The sequence below is a fragment of the Sus scrofa genome, chromosome 1 (genome assembly GCF_054392235.1).
Source record: "Sus scrofa isolate SSC_HxYL_T2T_F1_AM1 chromosome 1, Sscrofa_HxYL_maternal_Yorkshire_Landrace_v2.0, whole genome shotgun sequence".
In the NCBI taxonomy this organism is placed as follows: domain Eukaryota; kingdom Metazoa; phylum Chordata; class Mammalia; order Artiodactyla; family Suidae; genus Sus; species Sus scrofa.
In genome coordinates, this window is record NC_139383.1 from 258,089,918 (window position 1) to 258,112,710 (window position 22,793).

The 22,793-nt window shown below is 40.5% G+C and overlaps 1 long non-coding RNA gene across 11 annotated transcripts in view; it reads left to right on the forward strand.

Moving 5' to 3' along the window:
* The window catches only part of LOC110256021 (uncharacterized), a 494,788-nt gene that overhangs the window by 117,767 nt on the left and 354,228 nt on the right, over positions 1 to 22,793 (forward strand). For 8 of the 11 annotated variants that reach the window (XR_014825674.1, XR_014825659.1, XR_014825658.1 and 5 more), the window contains one exon: positions 18,922 to 18,998. The exons of the other annotated variants lie outside the window; for them this stretch is intronic. This is a non-coding gene — a long non-coding RNA (uncharacterized LOC110256021). The remainder of the gene's footprint in view (positions 1 to 18,921; positions 18,999 to 22,793) is intronic. 11 annotated transcript variants of the gene reach the window in all.

The window sequence follows — 22,793 nt, forward strand, 5'->3', positions numbered from 1 at the left end:
TTCCTTCGACTTTTGACTTCCAGAGAGGAGACACACATATATACACACAATTACAGAGTACTCTGAGGTAAATGCATCAATAAAAGTGTATTCTAGGTATAGTCGTGACAGCTAAGGAATATTTGATATTTCTGCCTGAATGTTCCAGGTAAGGCTTCCTAAAGGAGAAGATATTTTGCAGGATGAAGAGCAGATCCTGGTTAGGTAGGCTAGTGTAGATGGCATTCTAGGCGGGGGACCAGCATGAAATATGGAGACAAAAAGCAGCGCCCAGTTGCACTGGGGCATACCTTGTTCAGGTTTTTATATTAATCCTGCAAAATTTCATCATATTGGTTTCTGCTCTGCATTCCAACCTCTTAGGGTTGTTTTCAATTCTTCATCCTGACATCTGTGATATTAATCACCTCTCCTGACTTAGAGTCATCTGAAATGTGTCCATAAAGCCCTATAAAATTGGCCAGCAGCTGGGACTGAAGAGAGAGAATGGAAATGAACATAGGAAGGGAGAGAGATGCCTGGGAAAGCAATGAAATTGAGCTAAGCACAATGGGGGCAAAATGTGGGGTAGAAAGAATCCTGGATCTGAAGTTGGAAGACATGGAACCTCATTTTTTTTCTCCCGTCACTTGCGTTGTTTTAGGTGGGTCATTTATCTCTCTAAACCTCGGTTTCTTCATCTGTAAAACAAATAAACAGGCAAACAAACAAACATTCCCAAACTAAATGTAGCTAATAATGATAAGGAGTGCGAATCACAGGGGAAAAGTTTGAGCTGTGGTGCTGATGGCTGTGAGAGTACCCAGAGGTGCTAGGATTCCATGGGCTTTAAATGCTTCTTCTTCCTTGTTTGCTTTTTTTCCCCCTAACCATTTACAAGTATAGGTTTATAAAGTATTTTACTTCCTTTTCTCCCAATCTCCCCTACATTCATTTTTTTAACCCAGAGTATTAGAGTTTCTACCACTTTATCAGTTTACAGTTTGGCCCTGGAGAGATTTCCATCCCAGATACTTCTCCAGGAAGTGGATCAAATAATATTCAATTTTTTTCGTGTATTTCCTTGCAGAGATGTTGGTGAAGATTAGAGAAAGCCACCAAGCATCTCGCCTTCTGTTGGCATATGAAATCCATTTTTCGGATTGCTGTGATATGAGCTGGGGTTCTGCCCTCCACTGCCTGTGCCATCAGGGTGTTTAGTGTGAGAGCTTTAAGGAATCCCAGGCATTACCTAATTCAGCTCTTTCATTTTGCAGAAGAAGAAACTGAGGCCCTGAGAGAGGAAGGGATTTGCCCAAGATTTATAGTCAGTAAGTGAGCCAAAACAAAGTAACAAAAGACAGACAACCAAAGAAAGAGAAAGTGGCCTGCCCGGTAAAACCTTCACTATTCTATTGATATTTAAAATCCATGTAGGATTTCCCTTTGTGGCTTGGTGGTAATGAACCCGACTAGTATCTCTGAGGGCGCAGGTTCGATTACTGGCCTTGCTCAGTATGTTAAGGATCAGGCATTGCCATGAGCTCTGGTATAGGTTACAGATGCAGCTTGGATCTGGTGTTGCTGTGGCTGTGGCATAGGCTGGCAGCTGGAGCTCCAATTTGACCCCCAGCCTGGGAACTTCCATATGTTGCAGGTGCAGACCTAAAAAAGCAATAAATAAAGCAATAAATAAATAAATAAAATACACATATAAGATTGTTCTTTGGGACTATTCTATCATTTCCTTGGTCTGCTGGCTTTCTGAATAAAATCATTATTCCCTGCCCCCCCAAATAAAATATCTATATAAAATTATCAATATACTAAGCTGTCCCCAAAAGGATCAGGATGACTTTTAAAAATATACACTACAAAAAGATTTCTATAAATAATGGAGACTGAGAACACAAGCCACAGTTTGGGAGAAAATATATGTAAAAACCATATGTGATTAAAGGATTGTTATTCAAAAATATACAAAGATCTCTTAAAACTGAAACAACTAAATGAAAAATGGGCAAAAGATCTGAATATACACCTCACTCGAGAAGATAAACAGATGGCAAACGTGAAAAGATACTCAATATCATAGGTCATTAGGGAAATGCAGATTAAAGCAACGTCATACCACTGCACACCTATTAAAATGGCAAAAATTCAAACCACTGACAATATCAAATGCTGGATAAGATGTAGAATAACAGGAACTCTTGTTTATTGCTGGTGGGAATGCAAAATGGTATAGTCCCTTTAGAATACAGTTTGGAAGTTTCTTACAAAACTGAGTATACCCTTATCATACAATCCAGCAATTGCACTCCTTGTTATTTACCCAAAGGAGTTGAAACCTTCTGTCCACACAAAAACCTGCATGCAGATGTTTATAGCAGCTTTATTCATAATTTCCAAAACTTGAAAGCAACCAAGATATTGTTTAGTAGGTGAATGGATAAACTGTGGTACACCCAAGCAATGAAATATTATTCCACTCTAAAAAGAAATGAGCTATAAGGCATGAAAAGGCTACCAATGCATATTACTTAGTGAAAGAGGCCAATCAGAAAGGCTACATCTATATGACTTCAACCATGTGACATTCTGGAAAAGGAAAACTATGAGGACAGTAACAAAATCAGTGGTTGTCAAGGGCTGAGGATGGGGGAAAGGATAAATAGATGGAACACAGGTATAGCACAAGTCACTGGAACTATTCTATATGATACTATAATACAATACTATAAGAGTGGATACATGTCATCATAAATTTGCCCAAACAACGCTAAGAATGAACCCCAATGTATACTAAAGATTTTGATGATATTGATGTCAGTTGGTGTTAACATAGGTCTATAGATATAACCAAGTACTAGTCTGGTGAGTCATGTTGATAGTGAGGGAGATTGTGCATGGGTGGGGGAAGGGAGTATATGGGAATCTTCTACTTTCTGCTTAATTTTGCTGTAAACCTAAAACTGCTCTACAAAATAAAGTCTATATTAAAATGTAATTGAGGAAATTAAAGCCAAAAGAAAATGACAGGAAAATAATGCAAAACCTGAGTGAGCTTAATGGGCAAAATGTGTGCCTTGGGAGTTCCCATTATGGCACAGTCGAAATGAATCTGACTAGTATCCATGAGGATGCGGGTTTGATCTCTGGCCTTGCTCAGTAGGCCAGGGATCTGGCATTGCCGTGATGTAGTGTTGATCTCAGACATAAGCTAGGATCCTGCGTTGCTGCGGCTGTGGCATGGGCTGGCAGCTGTAGCTCCGATTTAACCCCTAGCCTGGGAACTTCCATATGCTGTGGCTGTGGCCCTTAAAAAAAAAAAATCTCAATGTCTCCTTTGCACAGCAAAGGAAACTGTACAAAAATAAAAAGACAACCTACGGAATGGGAGAAAATAATTTCAAATGATGCAACCAACAAGAGCTTAATCTCCAAGATATACAAACAACTCATACAACTCAACAGCCAAAAAACCCCCAAACAATCCAATTGAAAAATGGGTAGAAGACCTAAATAGATATTTCTCCAAAGAAGGCATACAGCTGGGAGTTCCCGTCGTGGCTCAGTGGTTAACGAATCCGACTAGGAACCATGAGGTTGCCGGTTTGATCCCTGGCCTTGCTCAGTGGGTTAAGGATCTGGCGTTGCCGTGAGCTGTGGTGTAGGCCAGTGGCTGTAGCTCCGATTAGACCCCTAGCCCGGGAACCTCCATATGCCATGGGAGTGGCCCTAGAAAAGGCAAAAAGACGAAAAAAAAAAAAAAAAAAAAGAAGGCATAGAGCTGGCCAACAGGCACATGAAAAAATGCTCATCACTAATTATCAGAGAAATGCAAATCAAAACTACAGTGAGGTACCACCTCACTAGTCAGAATGGCCATCATCAGTTTCGTCTACAGATAAATGCTGGAAAAAGGTGTGGAGGAAAGGGTACCCTCCTGCAATGTTGGTGGAAATGTAAATTGATACAATTACTATGGAAAACAGTATGGAGGTACCTCAGAAAACTAAATATAGAACTACTAAATATAGAACTATGGTCCAGCAATCTCACTCCTGGGGATATATCTGGACAAAACTTTCACTGAAAAAGATACATGTACCCCTATGTTCATTGCAGCACTATTCACAATAGCCAAGTCATGGAAACAACCTGAATGTCCAATGACAGATAAATGGATTAAAAAGATGTGGTACATATACACAATGGAATACTACTCAGACATAAAAAGAACAAAATAAAGCATTTGCAGCAACACGGATGGAACTAGAGACTCTCATACTAAGTGAAATTAGTCAGAAAGAGAAAGACAAATACCATATGATATCACTTATATCTGGAATCTAATATATGGCACAGATGAACCTATCTACAGAAAAGAAACAAACCCATGGGCATGGAGAACAGACTTGTAGTTGCCAAGGGGGAATAGGAGGGAGTGGGATGGACTTGGAGTTTGGGGTTAGTATATGCCAACTATTGTGTTTGGAATGGATAAGTAATGAGATCCTGCTGTATAGCACAGGGAACTATATCTAATCACTTGTGACGGACCATGATGGAGGATAATGTGAGGAAAAGGATGTGTATACGTATAACTGTGTCACTTTGCTGTACAGCAGAAATTAACATTGTAAATCAACTATAATAAAAAATGTGTGCCTTAAATTTTTGCATACTTGCTAGAGGTGCGACACGTATTAAACTTCCAAGTTGATGATTCAAAAAGCAGAATCATATCAGTATGTATTCATTAGTGTTCATAAGTGAAAAACAATTTATCATAGTTAATCCTGGGACTAAGACCAGAGATGAATTTCTCTCATGTTTCTCTGTACTAGGGACAGGATGAAGTAGTGAACTATGTCCTTAACAATGTTGTCTATGTCATTAGAACAATGGGTTTCATAGGTAGATGGCCTTGGTCTCAGAATGCAGTTTCTCCAAAGGGGTCCTAGTTTCAGTGATCACCTGGGGTGGTCAGCCAGGCAGCGTGGGTCTGTATGAATGAGAGGTTGGCAGGCCTCCTGAAAGAAATGGTTACCAAAGGTGTGGGGGCCGGCTGCTACCTTTCAGGGGAGAAGAGGATGTCCTCTGGTTCTTAGCCAGTGGACGGGATCCTGGTGAAGGCTGGCATTCACATCCTCCTCCCCCATTAATTACATGCCAGGATGGCAGAGTGATTTCAGATAAATAGCACTGTGATTGTGTCCACCTCCTTCCCCCTGAGGAATTCATTTCATTTTCTGAAAGAATATTGCACAGCACTGAAAGAACGAGGAAATTTTTAGAAAATCAACTTCATGGTGTTGTAATTTGCACGCAATGAAATTTATGCATGCCAGTGTACAGGTTCCTGATCTGTGTAACTCCCACCCGATAGAGACACAGGACATTTCCATCTCCACCAACAGTTCTTGTAATGTCTCTCTTTTTAGTTAGTCTTTCCCTCCTCTCTCCTCTCCCCATGCCCCTCCCAGGAAGGTGCTGACTTGACTTACATCACTGCTGATTAGTTGCCTGGATAGTGTTTCATATAAGTAGAATTACACAATGTGGGTTCTTCTTTTGTGTCTTGTTTCTTTCACTTGGCATAATGTCTGTGAGATTCATCAGTATCCTTGGGTTTATCAGTGGTGTTTTCCTTTTCATTGATAACAACTCTTCTGTTTCACACATATACCACAATTTGTTTATCTGTTCACTTGTTCATGATCATTGTGGGTGTTTCCGAGCTGGGACACTATTTTTTTAATTTTATTAAAGTGTAGGAGTTCCTGCTGTGGCTCAGCAGAAATGAATCCGACTAGGAACCACGAGGTTGCAGGGTTTTGGTTTTTTTTTTGTGTGTGTGTGTGTGTGTGTCTTTTTGCCATTTCTTGGGCTGCTCCCACGGCATATGGATGTTCCCAGGCTAGGGGTCGAATTGGAGCTGTAGCCACCGGCCTACACCAGAGCCACAGCAATGCGGGATCTGAGCCGCGTCTATGACCTACAACACAGCTCACGGCAATGCCGGATCGTTAACTTGCTGAGCAAGGGCAGGGATCGAATCCACAACCTCATGGTTCTCAGTTGGATTCGTTAATCGCTGCGCCACGACGGGAACTCCCGGTTGCAGGTTTGATCCCTGGCCTCACTTGGTGGGTTAAGAATCCAACGTTGCCGTGAGCTGTGGTGTAGGTCACAGACCTCAGATCTGGCGTTTCTGTGGCTGTGGCGTAGGCTGGCAGTTACAGCTTGGATTGGACCCCTAGCCTGGGAACCTCTATATGCCACGGGTGCGGACCTAAAAAGACAAAAGACACACACACACACAAAAAAAAGTGTAATTGATTTACAACATTGTGCCAAATTTCTGCTGTGCACAAAGCGACCCAGTCATATTCATATATATGTGTACACACACACACACACACACAGATACACTCTCTTTCTTATATTATCTTCCATCATAATCTATCCCAAGAGACTGGATACGGTTCCCTGTGCTATACAGCAGGATTTCATTGCTTATCCATTCTAAATGGAATAGTTTGCATCTACTAACCCCATACTCCTGCTGGGAAGTTACGAATGAAGCTTCTATGAACATCAGTGTTCAAATGTTTGTGCAGACACCTGTTGTCATTTCTACTACTACTGTGACGAGGGGGTGGTGTCCTGTGTTAGTGATTACTTACTGCTCATGTGCTGATCTCTTCCTGTCTACCTCCCACTTCCTTTTACCTTTCGGCTGACTTAGCAGAACTAAGAGGGTGCCTCTAATATTTTATTTCCAGGTGGTAACACAGACTCAGGTAGTGCCTCTCCTTTATGGAAATGCTCATCATCTTCTCCATTCCGTCTGTGATGGACCTTTTCACTGAAGCTCTAGAGAGTTCTCTGGAAGCAAGCCTGAACTTGCAAGTCTTCGGTTTTGGCCTTAGGGCAAGCCTGCTTCTAAAACAGCCTTTCCCAGAGAGAACAACGCTAGGGGTCATGCAATGCTTGCGCTGTTTAATAACCCCCACCCTCTTGTTGTTTTCTCTCATAAAATCCAGTGACTTGCCTTCATTATATTTATCACAGTTGTTAATTATATACGATATATTTGTGGTTTATTGATTAATGCTTGTCTCGTCTACTAGATTGCTCTTTTGTCTTTTTTTTTCCTGGGGGGGGCCTTTTAGGGATGCACCCTAGGCATATGGACGTTCCCAAGCTAGCGGCTGAATCGGAGGTGTAGCCTACACCAGCCTACACCATAGCCGCAGCCACAGCCATGCTGGATCCAAGCCACATCTGCGACCTACACCACATCTCACGGCAATGTCAGATTCTTAACCCACTGAGCGAGGCCAGGGATCAGACCTTCATCCTCATGGATGCTATTCGGATTTGTTTCCACCAAGCCTCAATGGGAACTCTACAGATTGCTCTTTTGTTAACCACTTTGTACCCAGCCCTTGGAGTGGAATTGATTTGAGTAGGCACTCAAAAATATTTGTTGAATGAATCCAGAGGCTCCAGCCATCACTCTGATCAGACTGATTCATGTGACTATGATTACTGCATGTTTCAGACTAGGATAGCTAAAGGTATGTCACGATGTGTAGGTGTCAGCTCCCTGACCCTGTGAGAAGGTTTGTCCAGGTTGCTAAAGGCATTCAGACTTCCCTTTCTCCACTTAATGTGTGTGCAATGCTGACTTCTTCCAAGCACCCCCGGCTGAAGTGGTGTGGCTTCATCCTCGTACTGATGGGGCCTTGACACCATGGGAATTTTCTAAGACATCAGGGTCTATTTCAATCACAAAGGTTTTGGGCTTTAGAATGGTAAGACTTGAGTTTGAATCCCAACTCTACCACCAAGTCACAAGTCACTGTAATTTTCATCGAGGAACTGAGCCTCCTCATTTTCTAGTTGAATAGGCCTTTTGATATTGATCATTCTTATGTCACTTAAAGTCATCTCCAGGGCAAATGGTTTCTTTGACAAGTCCTCTTGTGCCATGAATTGAGTCTGCTTATATTATAGATATTTCCAGGTGAACGCAAATGAATTTTCCATTCTCTTCTTACAGTGTGGGGTCCAGAGCTAAGAGCAGCTGCCACTCAAGGTGTGGCCTAAATAGTGCAGAGATGAGCAGGGGTGTTTTCCCTTCTCCTGAATGCACAGGTATCTGTGCAGCTGACGATCATGTCAACTCTGATGGTGGACATGCTTTGCTGGTTCAGGCCCAAATCCTCACTGATTAACAATCCTACCTCCTCTTTTTTTCAGCCATTATTAACATTGTTATTAAGTTTTTAAATTCAATGTTAAGGCTGCTCATCTTCTTGGTCACTCTGGAGATAGAAAGTCAAAACCTTCTTGGATGTTTTCCTGTTGATTCTCAATTATCCTATCAACTTTAGGTGAAAGCAGAAGCCCCATTATTGCCTGGATTTCCAGGAAAAACAAGGCTCAAACCAGGAAACTGTATGATAATCTCTTTATCTCTTTTTTGCCCATTCATTTCTGTGGTTGAATCTTCAGGGCAGAGTCACTAACATTCATGAGTTCTTATTATTTGCCAGGTGGTGTGATACGTTCAGTAGAAAAGGTAGCAAAGAGGAAGAATACACTGTAGTGTAACCGGTGTATTGATGGAGGGAAGTATGGGGACTTGAATAGCAGAGGAGGGACCCCAAACCCTGGAGACCAGAACAGCAAGCCAGCAGCTCAGGATATGTGCTGGAGGAATATTCAGGGTTGATCCTTGGAGGACTGGTATCTAATTCTTTGAATTCTTTGCATTTTTAGGTCTACATTTCTCTTAGTCTTGCTGTGCCATTAGTCAGCACTATAGGAAAGAGGAATTGTACACCCTGCTGATTCATCCATTTGTTCATTCAATGAATACTAGAGGATTTTCCAAGTGCAAGGTCATGGAAGGGAATAAAGGAAACAAAATCTCTGTCCTCAGGAAGTTTGGGCCATTTTGTACCTCACTTCCTAACCTATTCCCAGTATTCTTGGTTTCTGAATACTTGGTTATTTGCCTGTTTATTGCTTCAGTGTAACTTTATAGCAGAGACCTAATGGTGCTTCTCTGGAGTTTCCCCCTTGATATGACCCAGACTCTTTTTGGCTGTATATATATGACTTTTGAAAAATATTCTCAGCTTGGTCAGAGCCTTGAGACCTGTTACCTTCACACACATGCTTTACATACCATGTGCGGTTTATCTGAGCTACACAAGCTAAAATGAGAGAGTTGAGAAGCTGATTAGGTCCAGTCAAGAATGATTCTTGATATCAGAGTGTGTTGTATGTGGTTCATAGCAGAACTCCATGCTGGGCTTAAAATAAAGAGAACAAGTTGAACCTTACTGGGAAAGGGAGCTGGCAAGAGCTTTGCCATGTCTAGGACCTAGTCAGATGGGCTGAGATATTGGGCAAGGATCTGGGCTCAGGAGAGACACCAAACCAGAAGCCCCTCCTAAAGCCTATGTTGAACAGTGATGCTGATGGGAAGGAAAATAATAATAAAATGACATAGACTGATACTTTTTGCAAGTGGACTGAACACTATTCTCAATACTTAACATCTATTTACCAACTGAGTCTGGGACTTTTTTGAGGGGTCTTTAAAGGATGCCATTTAAAAGAGGCTAAGATCAGAAGATGGTACCACTAAGAACAGATATCTCTGAATTAGGAGCTAAGGACTCTGAGTGTTCCTTCTGTTTCTCCTAAGAATGTCCCCTTATCACACCTGACTTTTCTGGTGCTGGGGAGTATAGGGAAAATGTTGTCATCATCATGCAGTGTGGTAGGGAGGGGGTTTTAACTTCTGGAAACCTTTGCTACAGCTGCTCCTTATAACTGGGCAGGAGGCCAGACATGACCTGCTGCTGTCAAGCTGGAGAGGATGATGAAGCCAATAAGAATTCTGAAGAGTCCATGAACCAGAATAGCCATTACTCCTCCCTTTGCAGTCCTAGAACCCCAGGCAGGCTATTATATTGATGGGGGTACTGGTAGTAGAAATGCTGGGGAAGGCAGAAATTGAGCTGATAGGGTTTCTTCTACAAATGTTCAAAGGTCCTTCATTTACATGCTACAGCCTCTTAAGCCTCCTGGAGGACAGGAGCCATGCCTTGTACTCCTTGATATTTTCCATGGTATCTTGACTTCAGGAAATATCTGTTGACTTGAGTTGAAGAATAGGCTTCCTTTTCACGTGGGAGTTAGGTAAGATGGCCTGATGCATACTGTGGGTTTCTCTGAGGCTGAGTTCCAATGGATGAGTGAAATAAAACTTAACACTCAGCACAAAATAGGGGCTCATTAAATACTTGTTCAGTAAAAGCCCTTTCCCTGACTGGATGCTGAATTATAAAACCTAGGTCAAAGGGGCTCTGAGAGTTACCTTGTTCAAACAGTATTACTTACTTTCAGCCTTTTCTGGGCAATAAGGAGAGAGAGCGCGTCCAAAATCCTTCCAGTGGGCAATTCACACCATGTGAGAAACTGGGTCTTGGCCTGGAAGGATGTCTGCAGGGTTGTCCTTATAAGTAGGGACACTTACAAGCACAGGGAAGATCTATCCAGGGATATTTGGACCCATCAGTGCATCAGCAAGTTTCCTACCATAAAGAAAGGAAGACACAGAGAAATGCTGCCCACAAAGGCTTACGCTTCTCCCTTCAACCCTGGTTGAGCTGTGGACCCTCCAGGCTTTCTGACTTGTGAGAAGCAGAAACTGAATCCACAATCAGCTCTTAATTCACCAGTTGACAATTCTTTTCTTTAGTGATCTCCTAAAAACTCTCTCTCAGGCTCTTTCATTAATGGATATTAACTTTGAGGTTTCGTACTTTCTGGAAAGCAGTCTTGCTCTGTTCAAGAGGTTTGGCTATGGAGTTGGACATATGTGCCTTTGAGTCCAGTGCCCTGCAATTTTGAGCAAATTCTCTTGTGTGAGCCTTAGTTTTATCATCACTAAGTGTGGAATGCATACCATCTTCTTGGGTCGCTGGGGCGGAGAAACCAAGATAATATGCACCTAATAGGCATTCAATGAATATTTGTATTAATAAATATTAAATATTTCTGAAATATTCCATAAATATTTCCTTCCTGTTGCCGCCTCAAGTTTTGCCTCGCACCCTGGCATTCTGCGTCTTTGTCATTTTTAGGCAGAGCCGAGCATAATGAGCCTGTTGAAAGCCTGTCTCCGACTCTAGATTGCTTTTGCCTTTTCCCCAATAAAAGAAGCCTCACCTCCTGGTTCCTTGTTGATTTTCAGAGGCATGACTGTTTGACAAACCATTTCAGGTGCTGTCTGCAGGCTGCCTAACAAGTCCCCATCTCTCACATCACTGACTATTGGACTGATTTAGGGAAAAGTGCCCCCCGCTGATGTGTAAGCAACAGATGCAGCATAATTGTTCCATATATTTTTTTCCCCCTTTTCTTTTCCACTATCTCCACTTCTGTGTAAGCTTTCCCAGGAGATCTGATGGTTTCTCTACTGGGAATATATTCCAATAATGCAATTTACTGCTAATTAAGGTATTATACTAGTTAAGATTTATGGGTATTTTTTCTTTAATGTTCGTTGCTGTTTCATCAAATGTTTATTATTTAATGGCCTGGTTTCTCATATCTAGGTTACTTTAAACCTTGAAAATGCTTTTAGCTTGTCGTTAAACATCACCTCTATTTCTCCCTCATCTAGTGGCCTTTCTCTTCTTGCCCTTGCTTCTTAAGGTGGTAAATAGAAGGGCTTGTGGACCTGAAGTTAACCTGGCGCATTAGTGCTTTCAGCAAACTTCTCTAGCTGTGTGATTCAAAGTGGCAACACTTGAATAGGACCTATGCGTTTTGTTATCAATCCAGTTTTCTCCATGGACTCATATGGTTTGTATCTTGGAATAGCAAAGTACACATTTGAATCCTGGGCTCCCGGGGACCACATGGAACTTGAAAATAGGTCTAGTCTGAATCCCTATCTGATGCTTTGCTCGATTTCATTAGGCAACATAGAGTTATCAGAACCTCTCACCTGCTTAGCACTCCAGACAGGCTAGAAAGGGAGAACAGTGTGGTGCTGAATTCAAGAGACAGGTCTCATCTTGGTGAATATGTCTGTGGTTAATTTCAGAACAGCATGCTTTGTTGTTGTTGTTAATTTAGAATGTGTTGGAGTTCCCATTGTTGCTCAGAGGGTTAAGAACCCGACTAGTGTCCAGGAGGATGCGAGTCCCATCCCTGGCTTTACTCAGTGGGTTAAGGATCTGGCATTGCCACAAACTGTGGTGTAGGTCACAGATGTAGCTTGGATCTGGTGTTGCTGTGGCTGTGGCATAAGCTGGTAGCTGTAGCTCCAATTCAACCCCTAGCCCAGGAACTTCCATATGCTGTGGGTGTGGCCCTAGGAAAAAAAAATTAGAATGGGTTGACTATTGCTAGTCAGTGAAAATTGGTGGTCCCTTGGTGATCTGTGGATAAGGCCTTCATACTCTGTCAGAGACGTGCTGGGTATCTATGGTAGCCATCTTCCCCAGAGTTACAAGAGGAACTTGGTCATAGTGATTCAATTAATCCTGTTTTATAACTAGGTTGGAACAATTCAAAGGAAACTCCACTGCCTCTGCCAAACTCCAGAAACTTGATGCTAAGGAGCTGCTTGATTGGGGTGGTGATTTTAGGTGTAATTATTTAAACCAAGGATTCACATCTCTGGAAATGCGCTTCATCCTGATCTATTCCACACAGGATTTGAGGCAGCTCAATGGCTTCATTTCATTTCATAGCAACCCTCTTTCTCAAAGAGCTGAATGGAATATATTTATTTTTCAAATTAGCATAAATTAAACAAATTGTGCTTTGAATGCTTTTTTTCCAAAAATTAGAGGTAAAATGTAGTTGGAAAACCTCTGGAATTAGAATCAGATAACCTGGCCTCCTCTCCTGGTTTTACTGATTAATCATAGTTGGATGGCTCCTGGCAAGTCATTCCAATTTTGCGTCTGTAAAATGGGGAAAGTCCTATTGGTGATATGATACTAACAGCTTCCACTTACTAATTATTCTGTGTTTCCTGCATGTATTGCAGCTCTAAGTCCTTCTATGTCCCTGCAAAGTATGTTATGATGAAAAGATAGGACTGAGGGAGAAAAATGAAGGACTGAGGGAGACAATGTGACTTGTCTAAATAAGTCAAAATAAGCAAATAGGTGGAAAAATCAGGGCATTATGGCTCTTTCTGTGGTGCCAGGGTGTCAGTAGGTAGAGGGAAGAGCAGATGAGTGATAGTCTGTTCCTCACATTTTTTTTTTTTAATGCACATGGAAAGATGGTCAATGATGTAGCTGCTGCCTTAGTGCAGGAACAGTCATCTCATTGGGGTTGTCGAGTCCCTGCCTCACTTAACCTCACATTTTACAAGCTTGTTCTAGCTATACAACTTGTTTCTTACTTGATCAGCTGAAGAAATAAAGGCTTGTGATAGGATAATCTGGGCTCAAGCCCAGCTCTGCTTGTATTAGTTATCTAAACTTAATGGCTTAAAACAATACACATTTATTATCTCATAGTCTCTGTAGGTCCAGGCATGGCTGAGTGGTCGGTCCTCTGCTCAGAGTCTCAGAAAAAGCAATCAAGGTACCTGTCAGGGTGTGCTCTCATCTGGATGCTTGGCTGGAGAAGAATATACCTCCAAGTTCATTCAGAGTGTTAGCAGCATTCATTTCTTTGTGGTTTACAGAAGCTGGGTGACTTGGCTTCTCTCTGGCTATTGGATGCGGATACTCAGAAGTCCTAGAAGTCATCTGCAGTTACCTTCTGAGTGGTTCTTTCCATATGCAGTTCACTACACATCAGCTTACTTCTTCAAGGCCAGCAGGAGAGCTAGAGTGAGTTGGGTAGCAAGGTGGAGTCTTCCATAAAGCAATGTAATCACAAGATGGACATCCCATCTCCTTTCAGGTGTTCTATGGGTTAGGAGAAAGTCCTATCCACATCCAGGGAACCCCCAAAGCTGGTTTGGTGTTCTGTGGGAGCTGTAGCTATTTTTTTTCTTTTACTAGATGGTGGTCTTTGAGCTGAGAAGATTTGGTCATTTGTGGAGCTTCAAAAGAGTGAAGAGATTGGGGAAGGTGATTGCTTCCTGGGGGATCATATTCAATCAATTTGGGTGGACCAATGTTGAAGCCAAATCTTGTTACACTAAACTGATGTTTGGGAAGTCCCTTACTTTTTTTGGAATTTTATTACTTGTTAAATTTGATCACAATTCCTTACCTTATAGGGTTATGGTGAGATGATGGATGTCAAAAAGACTCTTTTGCAAATGTAACATAACATACTTAGTAGTCACCTTCCTGCCCAGATTCTGGATCCCGACCCACATCAGCTTCTGAGAGATGGCATGATGCCAGCTTCTTTTCCAGGAATTCATCTGCCCCTACCTCATAAAAATAAATATGCAAACACTTTCTGGTGTGGTGGAAAATAATGCAATGATTTGCACATTTTGGATGCTTAAAAATCAATAGGAGCCATTATAAAGAGTCTTCCAAGAATCTTTTAAAAGGACTGACATGTCATCATTTTGCTGGGAGTTTTCATCTCTTTTTCATTCTACCTTGTAATTTTCTTTCTGGACCAGTTAGTGAAAAGAAGAAGTTTAAAAAGCAGCAGTAAAAGAAAGCCTTAAGAAAACACTCCTATACCCCACAGTTAGCCAGAGGTTTCTGAAAAGGTCACTCCCTGCCTAATTCTGGCCTTGCATCCTTTTTCCGGTGCCTGGGTTAGGAATCCTTGGTTAAGAAAACAGGGCCATAATGATATCTTCTGTAAACATATGCTCACTTCTAAAGGGATTCTTACGATTACCAAAATATTTATAATTTTCAACTCAAGGATTGGCTGAATTGGATGGTTTAGCTTTTTGATGGTTCAAAATCTCAACATGTTTGCTCTGACAAATGGTGGATGCCATTAGTAGTCACTCCTTATGCTTGTGAAATTAGATGGTTTAGCTCAGTTTTGACTATTACGGTTTTCTATATTCCTTCTCGGTTTCCCATGAACAATGCTTAGCAATTGTTGGAAAGCAATTGGACTTTTATGTAAATAGTAACTAACTCTCACTGTTTGAGGCTCATTGTTACATTCCAGTTACACATTTTTGAGGCGAACATTGATACCTACACTTGGTTTCTCCAATCCTGCTATAATTCATAGGTTTACTGGTCTTATTTATTTATGCATGGATCACCCCTTATGCCTCATCTAGTTATCGAATTAAGTTGCTGGGCTTGATTTCTTCAGCAGAATCTTAATGAAGTAACCAAAGCAGAAGGATCCCCAAACACAACAGTATTTGTGAAACTTTAAAAAATTTTTTGAGTTTAAAAAGAACCTCTTAATTTTTTTTTTACGTATTGTAAACTATTCTCTCACAACACTTTTTCTGAGAGTCAATTGTGGGCAGACATTTGGCTTGATGCAAGAGTACAAGGAAACACATAATCACTTTAGCATTGGTTGTAAGCCATTCCTTCAGGGCAATGGCTTTGTTTCACTCACCTTTAAATACACCAAATACAAGCATTTACAACACACTAATAATCATGAAAGAAATAGGTAATATTTTACACAAATATTGATAAAATGCTCTGGAACCAAATGGTTTTAGTGGTGAGTTATTTCAGCATGCAAAGGATGGATACGTAATTTATTTTCTATTGTGTAGAAATGTACAGGCAGCATTTTTGTTGTGAGGGAGGTGGCACGTCTTCCCTCCATATGTTTGTGTGAGTAATCATAGGAGGCATGACTCATCCCATAATGTAAGCCGAAATGGACATATCATTACTTTCCTTGGACCCAGAAAGTGGGCTTTGTGCAGGAAGCCATTCCAGAGGGTTGAATCTGAATGAATGTAGCCAAGAAGCAGGGGCAGTTTAGAAGTTATCTGAATGGTGGGAGTGGTTCCCAGAGTCCAATGATAGCACTGTTGGTGATCATGGCAAGACATTGGCTATAATCTGGTATACCCAGGTTCCCTTGGTTTATGGGATTGTTCTTCTAGCTTTGTTATTAATCCTATGAACTGCCCATTCTCTTATATATAGCTGCTTACAAATAGAAATCCCTGGAATTTTCCCATTCTCTTAAAAAAATTAAAATCCAAGTAATACTCCATCTTTGCAGGGAATTTGTAGTGACTAGTTTCTTCATCAAAGAAATGAAAATGTAGAGGTGGATATTCCTATAACATGCATTTAATTCTCCAGTATGGGCAATGCACAACATGAATAAATCTTGTGAAATTTTTGAAGTGATATAATACAATGTACTGTATATGGTATATACCAAAGATAGGCAGATAACCACTACTGGCCCTCGAGGAAGCTTCCATCAGGTTGATATCCTTGGGTAAATAGGGAAGTAGACAGGCTATCCATAACAAGGTATTAGTGCCCTGTACCCTTTTGATCTTGAAATTGCTGATAATTTTTGAACAAGGGAACCTGCATTTTCATTTTTCACTGCATATCACTGTAAAACCTAACTTGTATGAGATAGCAGAGTATTTATCTTTGTCCTCAAACCCAGCTGCTGCAGGACAAATTCCAATTTAATTCTATCTCAATTAAAATTCTCCTTTTGGGCCCTTACCATCTCCACATGCCTTGAAAGAAAACCATAGGTCATTTGTGAGCACATATTCAGTAAAATTCTGGCTTATACTGGAGACAAGAGATGAAGGACACAGTCGCCCTTCTCAAGATGCCAACTCATGTTGCAGTGCAGTGATAGGAACACAAACAAATACAGTACAAGGTGAATATGTGCTCTAAGAAGATAATAAACCAAGAGTTCTGGGAGGAGTAGAGGAGCAATTAACTGCTTTTCATGGAGATGTAATGTTTATTCTGGTTTTTGAGGTTGAATAGCCATAAACAGGTTGAAAACCTGGGGAAGGGCAATCCCAGGCAAGGGAAGAGTACAGATAAAAATGCTGTGAAAGAATAGAGTGCATTTCAGTAACAGCTATAATTCATGGTGACTGGAAGAGGGAAATAAGGTGAGAAGAATGTATAGAAAATGCTACTGGAGAAGTAGGTTGTGATAGACTGAAGAGGTTTGCATGTCTCTTTGTAGCCAGTTTAGATTCCATCTAGTAGATAGTTCAGATGATGTGAAATATTTTTTCTTTTAAATTATAAAAATAAAAAAATTCAAACATACATTAAGGTTGAAAGAATTTGACAGTGAACTAGAATCTACTCATCATCTAGATTCCATCATTAACATTTTGCCACATTTTAAAAATCACACAGCTCTGAAAGGTTTTTGGCAAAGAAGCAGGATCGATGCAATGGGTATGGAAGATAGGCTGTAGGTAGAGAAATGGATGGGAAGGGATCAATTAGGAATCACTTCCCATATTACACACAATACAGCATAAGAATCTCAAGTGAAGAATGATTTCCCTGGGTTCAAAATATTCATATACAATATTTCCCCCTCAGATCTTTATAGACATTGCTTTATTATCTTCCGACATTTTAGTATTTCAGAGTAAAAATATGAGGACAGTTTGAATTTTGTTTCTTTAAATATAATTACTTTTTTCTCCTAGATGTTTTTGGGACTTTCCCCTTTAATTATATAATCAATAAAAATTCCAGGTATCTGGGTTTAGGATTGTTTTTCTTAGTTTTGCTGGACAAAATGTCAAAAAAAATTATTAAGTCTGGAAAGTTTTCTTCAGTTATGTCTTTGATTACTTTTTCTTACTCAAGATTCCTGGAATCATCTATTATTCTTAGATAGAATCACTATTTTCTTCTCTTTTTTACTTCCTTAATTGAAATTTTTGCTGTTCTCTCCTTTGAGCTCTTAAGGATCTCAGTTTTCCTTTCATCAGTGTGTCTTGATTTTTAACAATGCCAATTCTAACAGAGATCATTTCTAAATTATTTTTTAATCTTTCCTGGCTCCTGCTCTAATCTTAGCCAATTGTTTTGCACCCCATCACATAACCCTTTTACTTTTTCTATATGTCCTTTCCTTTTAGTTTTTAAAATTTCTTTATTATGATGATGGTTTTTTCATTTTATACAAATCATGCCACCTTGAATTCCACTGAAAATTAATTGTAACATAAAATTCCCTTTTGCTTCCCTAATATTTTATAAGTATATCATATCTCCTCTGAGTATCAGGCTGAGGCTCTCCTTCCCTCTGGCTGCAATTTTATTTCACATGTAGAATTTGTCTTTTGTTCTTTGTAAATAAGGGAATATCTCTCTAGATATGTATTTTCATGGGCACAGTCCATGGATTGGCTTTGACTTTATTGTCTTCTTGTGTGTAGATAAACCCTTTCTCACAACGTGAACTGTGGGCACATTATTGTGAACATATTCTGATCCAAATACCAGTGGATATTGGTCTTTTATCAGCTATCAGTGATAGAGGCTAAAGCGAGATTATTTTCCACACAATTACATGATTCTCTGATCTCTGAAATAATGGAATGTATTAAAAATGACTATTCCCAGTATGTGCTGTCTGTGTTTACCTCATAGTTTTTTACTTCCCAAGATGCAATGGGTTGCAGACATGTGCCATAAATAAGGAGTTTGTTTGATTACTAAGTTGAATGTCAGTGACTACCTGTAGTACTATGCTGCCCATCTTGGTAAAGAAGGCTTGGTAAATATCATGATGCTCATGTTGATTATATAACAGATCTTTTCCACCACATATGACTTTAACCAGCCACTTGCATTTATGGTTTATGGATTTCACATTCTTTAGCATGTACCAAATCTCCTCAGTCTAACATCATAAGGAATTTGAAGGTCAGGAAACAGATGCCCTGTGGGAGAGATTCCTGATCCTATATCTTCTATTTATGGATATTTCTATTTGCAGGTGAGAGTTGCCCCATACACCTTTAAGACTTTCTAGCTGTGCTGGAAGATTCCCAAGTGTGCACAGTCCTGCTAATGGTCAGTGTTTTATTTATGATTGGTTTTAAAGGCTTTTTTTTTTTTTTTGTCTATACATCAGATGGGACTTGGTGGTGGGGCCAATATACTAGGCATTTGTGTGAGGACATATGAAACTCAGGGTTTAGGGGTCAAGGGAAAGAAAGGGAGGAGTCTTCTACTGGCACAAGGAAGACTTAAGGAAGTTAGAGAGGAAATTTGCAACAGGGAGCAAATTTCTTTAGAAGATGTAGTCAATCTAATTGTCCTTCTGCATTCCTATCTAAAGAGTTTTGTGGAAGAAAGGAATTGTGTTAATGTTACAATAAAAAATCTTCCATAGTTTCCCATTTCCTAGTGGACCAAGAACTATTTTTATAGCATGTCATTTATGTTCTTTGTAGCTGGGGCCCACCCATTGTTTCTCTATACATACATGCTGTGCTTCAGCATCTGGGTATTTTTACACCACCAGACCTTTGTTCATGCTGTCCCTTCTGTTTGGAATGTCTTCGCATCTAACCTCCATCAGGAAAATCTCTACTCATCCTAAGTCAACTGTGACTCCAATGTCATTGTTTTACCAAAGTCTTCCATGATTTCTCCACTTAGAATGAATTATTTGCTCTTCTGTAATATAATGATAAAAAGGCTCAATTACAGTTGTATGGATGCATTGCCTTCCCCAATAAATTGAGTCTAATTAGAATGCCATTTTGAATGTATACAGCATATAGTACAATAGCTGATATAAATTCGGTCAAAAATATTGATCAGACAGCCATTTTATGACAAACATTTTGCTAGGCACTTGGGGTATATGAGTAAACAAGACAAAGTTCCTGACTTCAGGAAACTCAAATGATGATAGATGACTAGTAAACAATTTCAGGTGGTAACTCAAAGCAGCCACTTACAAAATGTTTGATGAGCTGATTTTTTTTTTTTTTGAGTGAATGTATAGAAGGAAGAAGTACAGCTTTTTAAGCAGTTACCTTTGGTTTCAGAGCATTCAATGACCACAAAAATATCAGCACTATACACCTTTTTTTCCAAGCTCATGTGTTTGCGGGTCCACTCAGTTCTAGGCTGAGCTTGGTTAAGTGGTTGAGCTGGGTTCACTCATGTGTCTGTGACTGGTTGGGGCTAACTGTTTTAGGCTGAGCTGGGTTGGGTTGGAGTAACTAATTTTTCTTTTGTAATCAGGAGCATAACTCTGGAAAAGCCCAATAAGCAACCCTATTCCAAGTCCTTGCTTATGTCATATCTGCTACCATCCCATTGACCAAATCAGTTCATGTAGTCAAGCCCCAAGTCAGAGTGAAGAGGTAGACCCCACCCAAAGCAGAAGGCATGCCAACTTCCATGGCAAAGGGTGGAGATTTGTAATTCCGTTATTGGGTAGGAAGCAAAAAGCTGGGACAATAATCTAGTCTTGGAGTTTCCATTGTAGCACAGCAGAAACAAATCCAACTAGGAACTATGAGGTTGTGGGTTCGATCCCTGGCCTTGCTCAGTGGACTAAGGATCTAGCGTTGCCATGAGCAGTGGTGTAGGTCACAGACGTGGCTCAGATCTTGTGTTGCTGTGGCTGTGATGTAGGCTGGCAGCTACAGCTCCGATTCAACCCCTAGCCTGGGAACCTCCATATGCCATTGGTGTGGCTCTAAAAAACAAACAAACAAAAAATCTTGTCTCTTGATGTACATGAGACCCCGCAATAAAAAGGATTTGCTAAGTCCTCAAGCCAGTACTTGGGTAAGTTTTTTTACCTTTCCTTATCTTCTGTCTTTTCTTTATCCAACCTCCCTATCCCTGATACCCCATTCTTACACCTCACCATCAACATATCATCAACATTGTCTTGGTTCATTTATTTACTCAGTGATATTGTGATGTCTAGCATGTGCATTTCTTGCTTGGGAGGTTTTTGGGTTTGCTTTTTTTTTTTTTTTTTTCCTGTGATGTATGTATATGCGTGTCTAGGGCTGCTTTGCTACACAGTAGGGCAGAAATACCAAAACATGAATGTCAGACAGGAGTTTGTATGTAAATATTCCAGTTCAAAGAGAGGGATATGAATTGTATCTTCCACCACATCCCCAGAGTTTCCAATGGACTCAATCTCCTTGTTTGGCAATAAACTCTTCAGCGACTCTATCATGTCTCTACTCCCGTACTGCTGTTTTCTGGGATCACTCTCAAATAAACAAATGCTTGTCTCAGGGTCAGCTTCTGTGGGAAGCCAAGTAAGAAAATACGTATTAAAAGTCTACTGTGAACAGAAAGCAGCCTAGAAGTCCACATTTATGCTGATAAGTGAATCCTGAGAAGTTATATCTATTGCTGACAGCAGTTTATAGAAAGAAGTCAAGTGGGAAGAGGAAAGAACATGGGGATTTTGTTTGGAATCAGACAAACCTGGCTCCGGAACTTTTTCCACGACTTACTTTCCTATCCTTCCTGAGTCTTCTCAACTGTGAAATGGAGATAAGGCCCATGTCACAGTGTGAGATTGGTGGCAATAAGATATTAAAGTGCTATCTACCATGCCTGGCACCTAGTGGGTATTCAGTAAGTGGTAGCCATCCTTATTGCCATGGACCACTTCCTTTAAAATGATGACAACATTTATACAGCATTGTCAGTAGACATTATCTCATTTAATCCTAACTACAAGTGCTTGGGACTGGCATTATTATTATTAATTATTATTATCATCATCATCAGACCCATTTTACAGAAAAAGAAACTAAAGCTCACAGAAGCCAAGAGACTCACCCAGGATCACTCAGCCAGTACTGGGCATCAGAAACAAATCTTCCCCTTCAAAAGCCATCTTCCCTCCCATTCACTTTATCTTCCTTTGGCTACCTTGGTTATTTATTCTGTGCTTTGCCTAGTTTAAGTTCCCCAAGACAGAAATAGATTTATTTTCCCCATGGATTCCGGGGCTCCACTCAGGGAACTTGGTTACTGAGAAAGGAATTAAATAATTGTCAGGGGAAAAGACAGCTTGTAGGAGAATGTGATAAATTCAACTGAGAAAGTGCCAAGGGCGAAGACACATGCAAAGCTGGCACCAGAGCACAGGCCTCTAGGCTGTTGCTTAATAATATTAACAACTAATATTTGTCTAGCATTTTACAGTTGTCAAAGTACTTCCTGATGTTTAGTCTCACTTGATTCTCACAACATCCCTGTGCACTGCAGTAACTTCCTTTCACAGTATTTTTACCGCAGAAAACTGAAGCTCAGATAGGATAAGAGATTAGTTTTAAACAACCCAGCCAGTAAATGTTAGAAATAGAGGCTCTGGGAGGGTCTGCAAACCAGATCTTCTGTTGTCAACTGCTGGGGTTTCTGAGATAGAATATTTTTCTACACTAATAGCAACAAGAATTTGCAAAGTGCTAAACAGTTAAAGCACATTTGCAGATATCATCTCAGCTTTTACTGTTACAAAGGCATTATCCTCATCTTATGAAGGAGGCCAGTGGGGTTCAAGGAGGTAAAAGGACTTGCCCAAGGACATTGGTGGCAATTGCTTGAGTCAGGATTCAAACTGGGGTCCTTCAAGTACAGAATCCCTCCACCACTCTCTCTTGGACCCTAAATGCAACTTCCCAAATCAAAATGAAGAAATCACTTTGCTTCATCTATTCCCAGCTTCTCCTCATAGAAAGCCTTCCTTTTTGCCCTTTCCCCTTCTCTAGACATCAGTCAAGAAGGGAATGGTCCTCATGAGGAGGAAAGAGGCCAGGTGGAAGGTCTTGGCAGGAGCGCAGAGCAGCCCATTTGCTGACGGAGAGCAGC